This window comes from Bombus huntii, chromosome 1 (assembly GCF_024542735.1).
Source record: "Bombus huntii isolate Logan2020A chromosome 1, iyBomHunt1.1, whole genome shotgun sequence".
Taxonomy (NCBI): Eukaryota; Metazoa; Arthropoda; class Insecta; order Hymenoptera; family Apidae; genus Bombus; species Bombus huntii.
Window position 1 is genome coordinate 22,467,094 of NC_066238.1, and position 6,728 is coordinate 22,473,821.

General features: G+C 38.7%; 1 long non-coding RNA gene across 5 annotated transcripts; it reads left to right on the forward strand.

The window, feature by feature from the left end:
• Positions 1 to 254: 254 nt before the first annotated feature.
• On the forward strand, positions 255 to 6,421 carry LOC126865753 (uncharacterized). 5 transcript variants are annotated; one of them, XR_007689656.1, is made up of 5 exons: positions 255 to 422; positions 992 to 1,489; positions 1,561 to 1,785; positions 1,866 to 2,146; positions 4,017 to 6,421. It is a non-coding gene; the product is annotated as an uncharacterized LOC126865753 (long non-coding RNA). The 5 variants fall into 5 exon arrangements; XR_007689654.1 differs by having other exon boundaries at positions 256 to 422; positions 992 to 1,137; positions 1,264 to 1,489; positions 1,866 to 6,421; XR_007689655.1 differs by having other exon boundaries at positions 257 to 422; positions 992 to 1,085; positions 1,264 to 1,489; positions 1,866 to 6,421.
• The last annotated feature ends 307 nt before the right edge of the window (positions 6,422 to 6,728 follow it).

Genomic DNA, 6,728 nt, shown 5'->3' on the forward strand with positions numbered 1-6,728 from the left:
ATTTGCTCGAGTATGGCACGAGTCAACTTATCCATAGCTCTGGTTATAGAAGCGATATCAATAGTTCCGATTTTGTCTTTTCGTGATGTGGACATGATTCTAATCGAGCTTATTGATTTTCTCACACGGTAATGTAAAAATGAATCCAGATTTCCAGCTTACCGTAGTAGCTATTGCCGTTGAGGAGTCTCTGGGATGTTTGCTCTCTGGTTGGTTCTAGATTCCGAATCTTATTCGTAGGCTTGCTCTGCGCTGACCGCTCCATTTATTACAGAAAGCATTGTTTAAATGAATATTAATTATGAACCATTATTAAACATGCATTGTTATTACCAACAAACAAGTTTAACAAGACCACAATTTTCAAATTAAATATGTACACATATCTTTAATGCTTTTATATTTGACGCATATATTGGAAAGTAAGTTTGTTTTTAGTTTTTTCTTAATTTATTAAAAAATTGTGTAACTATTAACATTACCTATAACATACGTAAATAATGTCATATTTAAAATATTACCCATGATTAAAAATTTTCAATGTTATTAAATTCTTTATTGAGGAAGCTAAATTATAATATAATTATAGAGTTTACAAAGGATTTTAATAATGAAAAAATATTTATTTTATATAACATTTATTAGACATTAGTTAGATATAAAATAAGAATAATATAATCATAATAATCATATATCTAAGATAAAAGTTGATCTCTATGATCATTAACATGATGTTGCTTTTTCCTCACACCCTCCTGCTACACGCTTCGAAGCAGAACATACAGCGAATAGATATTACGGAATCAGATCCAACAGCAAATAATACAATATGTATAGAACTCTAATCATGGAAACACCAACACCTTTGGTAGCCGAAGTTATGCACAAGTAACTAACCAATCGCCACCCTTAACACCAACATAGCCAAATCCATCAGTAATACGCTCAAGCAACCACCGTTACGATACTAACTAACGGCAATTATTTCCAGATGTAGCAGTATATGCACCACTGCGAACAGGCAGTACATTGACAGAGATTATAGAAGTAGCATTGGCAACTACTACTTATGAACCAAATAACAGGTAAACAAAAATAATTCCGCAAGACTTTCTTGACAAAATCAGAGGGAAAAAGGTAAGCGAAAGCAAAATGACAAAAACATAGAGCACGTGAAAGCAAAAAAACATCTAAACAAACTTGCAAAGGAAATAGAAAGTAAAATAAAAGATCATAATAATAACGAATTCTCAAAATTCATAGATTCACTTTCTGCGTACGAGAATTCCAACTACTTCCTATGGAAAGCCACGAACAAAATAAAGGAGCCAATTAAACTAATCCCAGCAATCAGATTAACGGACAACACATGAGCCAGAAGCAACGAAGAGCAAGCTGAAGAATTTTCCAACCACCTTTGTTGAAGTTATCTCTTCGAGGAACGCGTGATGAATGTGTAACAGAAATATATTTAAGTATAAGTGTAACTGTAAGTATAAGTATAAATATAAGCATAAGTATAAGTACAGTGTATACTAATCCAGAACCACACTGTGTCAGCGTTACATTACAACAGAGCTTCGAAGCCATGAGTCTATGGGTATTTATATAATTACGAAAACTGGCCCGTCTATATATACCCTGCTGCACCATCTGTGCATGGCATATTCCTAAAAAAGGCTATGAGAATGAGAGGCCCTTCAAATTGATTTAGAGCTAAACAATACTCAATAGCATCGGGGACTAAGAGAACTAAATGCTAGAGAAGATGTAGTTTTCCTAGAAGTGAGTATTACTTCAACACCCTCCCTAACACTCGAAATCTTTACAAACGATTACTTTTTAACATCATTGTTATTTTTCAGACCTAATTTTTGTCGTAAATATTGAAATCTTGGTTTCGGTAACGCCTTCGTAAATATATCTGCTTGTTACGTCCGGCGACTCTCTACACAAAGCAGACTCCACGCCACGTGAGTTCTATTAGAAACAGTGACAATGACTGTTTTGTATCGTATCTGGTTATATTATTTATTGTTCTTACTTGGTGCCCGATTTTTGTTAGTTCCTTGCATATATTTTTGGTGTTTGTTCTTGGGTATAGGTCTCTAATTACTACTTTGTGGTTCTTTTCTGTTTTGAGCTGGTATGTATGATGTATAGTATGTTTAATACTTGCGCCACTTTTCGAAAGATTTTTGGAGTATTTGTTTGCACTTTGACTTGTTCCAGTTTTAATTCCTTTATACTGTAGTTTTCTCTTCCGACAGTGTTGTTTAATAGTTCAATAAGGGTATCTGTTATTTGAGCATGAATGTAGATCGGTGATGGTTTAACGATATGTGTTGTCATTTCTTCCTCTGAACTCGTATCTCCGTCTTTTATCAGTGAGCTGAAAGAATTTCGGAGTGGGATGTCCTGTAGCCACTGGTGCATTTCTGTATCGGGAATTTTTATAGCGCTTGTATTTAGGATTATTTTACGCCTTTTGTGAGCTGTTGCTACCTTCCAGTTTTCATCTTGATAGGATAGTTCGTTCTTGTAGCTGTTTTCTTCCTGCTTTTGCAACGTTTCCATTTCTTTTATAGGCTTTCCTGTTCTTTGTTAATTGGTTGTTTTCTGCTTAACGTATTTGTAGCTTCATTTATGAAACATGTCACCCTTTTTTGTTTGGCGGCGGGATTGGTTGTTGCATTTTGAAACTTTTATCATGTGACAGTGTTCGTTAACGTTTTAACCTCCTAAATTCACTATTTATCGCACTAACACTGGAGCACATTTACTCGCACCTGTTTACCTCGACTGCTCGGGCAGAATTGTCATTACAATGCAATTATCTATATTGTTACACCGAGGCCTTTCTTCTATTTTGTCCGGCAATTTTCATTTTTAACGTGATGAACATTTTCTTCTACATCATATTTTAAAATTTGTTAACAATCACTGTTTACAAATTGACGGCAAGTACCTGATTTGGGATTATACGTTCTATATACATCGAACGTAACAATAAGGAACACAGAAAACAACTGAGATATAACACGATATTGAAATTAGAAATTAATTACACCCTCGTAGCGGTGCCTGCATCAGCTTGGACTAATTCGCAAACGATGGAAGTTGTATATGTTAGAGCGAAAAGAAGCCTCGCGTATTCAATCTCAGAATGTCATGTCCGAAGGAAGTCCATCTCCAACGTAGCTAATCGAACTATGCGTCTAATCGAACTTTTCGGGGTTACTTTCATGTTCGGTATCATTTTGATCAAAAGAACCTCAACAATACAATTAAAACAACGTTTTGTCGATGAAATAAAAGATGTAGAAGCTTCATTTTTTCTATCGAAGAGATCTTAACAAAAGAACGATAACAGGTTGTACCTTAATGCCTCGATGAAAGAAATTTTATATTTTAACGTTTCAACATTTTAATGATGCAATAGTATAATATTTTAATAAGAAGGGAGAAATGGTACGTTCGTGTACGATTTTATACTTTCAATCGGCAAAAATGATGTTGGAAGGGGAGAAAAGCTATTGAAAAACATTTGGATAATTAAATAATTGTAGCTGCTGGCTGTAGATGTCGCTGCTGGGGTACTGCTATATTTTTCTAATTTAGATGCGTGGAAGAAAAATCGGACTACGGGCGCCGGGATTCGAATCCGAGTCGCGAACGTTCGTAACCTAAGGCGCTAACCACTGCGCTACCGTTGTCCGGTATTAGTTAGTGGCGGTATTTCATGTCGAGTGCCGCGACAGATCTATCGGACAATGGCCCGCGGCCGGTTCGATCGTAACGTCGATTAACATGTATCAACGGCTGGACCCGCTAGTAACATCAAAATACAATTTCTTTTGTCAAGGGGAAACATTGAATTATAGGCTCGCCCTATCAACTCAAAATCAACTTCAAATGACGACTAATTAGACACTTTGGAAAGTTTCACATACATCACGATCACGATAGACATTACGCAAGACGATTAATTCGTTTCTAAGTTTCTCTTTGTACAGAACCATACCGTCGACCGATGGGTCCGCGGTAGAAAACGGTAACAAGGAAGGATGGCCGCAGGAAATCCCTGACTCCTAAAGCCGCGAGCAAGGAGGTTGGAGCGGAGGAAGCGGCGATTGAAGCCATGAACTTAGGTGATTAAGATTAAGGGTGCGCACCCTCCAGAACAATCTGGGACAGTCAAGACCTGCTTTTCCAAACCATTCTGGAGAGCACGGTTGCCCTAGCGGTGGTGGCCGAGCCATACAGAGTCCTGGACGCTCCGGACTGCGCCGGAGATACAGAGGGTTGTCACCTGGACATCAGCGCCGGCATCGTCCGCCCACAGGGATCCGCTGGAGCGCGGCAACGGATACGCAGCGGTCGAATGGTCAGGAATGGTGGTAGTGGCCGTATATGTGTCGCCCAACAGCGAATGGACAGCGTTCGAGGAGTTCTTGGACGGGGTAGGCGACTGCCATTACGATTACGAGATATAGTATTACGTTATAATACATTACATTATAACGTATTCCGTTAAATTGAATTACGTTATATCATATTACGTTTTGCCGTTCCTTCACATACTGAGCAGAAGGCGAACGTTACCATGATCGCGGACGAATATTAAGACAGGCAGAGTGGGGATATGGTAAGAATAGAAAGGGAGGCAAGTGGATCAACACAGCAGTTGCCCGTAACCAGTCGTCAGTAGGAATCGCAACCAGAGAGTTCTGAAGAAGTCGCTGGTCAAGAAAGTAAACGAACTGCGGAACGAAGCGCCGCGTATTAAGTTGGCAGCCTTCACGTAATAGAGTACATTCAGTAATATAGTATTACGTTATATAGTATAACGCTATAACGCATTACGTTATATAGTATAAGTAAAATCCAATGCAACCACAGCTATCAATATTGAAGATTAAATATGTAATTGAACGAATCTCCGCTTCTATTGAGGATATGTAGACAATTCGATGTGCGTTATACTCCACGTTTGATGCCAAATACAACGCACATCATCTGGTTTGCGCTATGTTCACTCTTTTCCTGTCAAATCCGATGCAATTATAATTTTTAATGCTCAAGGCTAAATATTCAATTCTACGAATCTCCGCTGCTATTGGACAAATTTCGACAATTCGATACGCGTTGTACTCCACATTTGCTGCTTTACACAGCGCACATCAGTCGGTTTGCACTATGTCATCTCTTTTGCCTGTCAAATCCGATGCAGTTAGAATTTTTAATGCTCAAGGCTAAATATTGAATTCTACGAATCTCCGCTGCTACTCAGGATACATAGGCAGCTCGATGCGCGTTGTACTCCACATTGGCTGCTTTATACAGCGCACTTCAGTCGGTTTGCACTATGTCATCTCTTTTCCCTGTCTAATCCAATGCAATTAGAATTTGTAATGCTCCAGGCTAAATATTCAATTCAACGAATCTCCGCTGCTATTCGGGATACAGAGGCAGTTCGATGCGCATTGTACTCCATATTGGCTGCTTTATACAGCGCACATCAGCTGATTTGCATTGTGTTAATCCTGGACCCTGTCAAATCCAATGGAGTTAGAACTTTTAATGCTCGAGGCTAAATATTGAATTCCACGAATCTCCGCTGTTATTAGAGATACCTAGGCATGTTGGGTCCCAAAGGTGCTAGTGGTATCATTGCACTGTTCACGCCTAGTAGTGCCAAGTGCCAACTCCTCCTCCAAGTCGGCGGGGCTGGTAAATACTGACTTGTCAATGGCTACGTAGATGGCGACGTGGCTTAAGAACTCATCCTGTCCGAGGAAGAGAACATGCATCATGGCGTAAACAATCACACGTCGCAGACCCGATCGGGTATCGTGGCGGGTTAAGCCTTTCGTTACAGGCGGCTTCTCCTGCGTGACAAGCGCTCTGCGCCAAAAAGAAAAAACTTTCCTCGAAACAGGGTATTTATAACTTCTTAACACACTCACTTTTAATTGAAATTTGGGTAGGCCTACTTTGGGGGGGGGGGGACAATCGTCTCCCCTAACGCCACATTTAGTTAGTTAGTTCATAGGATAGGCCTAACGAGAAGACGCGGGGAGTGTACCGGCAGTAATTTCCAAGAGGTCTCGGGCACTGCTGCCAAACGTGTAGGTTGGCCACCGTGGAGTTTTTGTCAGTAGGGGTCTGGCACTACTCCACTAATTCTCCAGAATGCAGCGGAGTGTCCATGAGGATTTCTCCACGTAGAAGAAAAAAAGGAAGAAGGTGTTGAAGCATATAAATAGGTGATATATCGTATTTCAATTCTTTGAATTTTGTTTGAATTATTGTTAATTACAATCACAATATCTGATAATATCATGCACACAATTAAGTGTAACCACGCTCTTAATCGTCATCGTTGTCAATTACAATTATAATTCCAAGTTTACTTACATTTATAACAACATATTCCCATTAATTCAATGTAATTATGCTCTTAATTTATAACAGTTGTACCCTTAATCGGAAGTAACTCTACATTCATTGATTTTAATCAATAACATAAATTCGTAGTGAGTGAATTAAAGATTTATTTTGCTTTATTTTGTTAACGAAATCTATCAAGTCTTTGAAGTGCTATTTCATTTCCATATAGCATTATATTTTAACTCTGAATACAGTATTAAATTTCCAATTTCACTATTTCGTATAAAATCTGTGCTAACACAGAGTGTCGGTGCATGTAACGATATATGGTATAA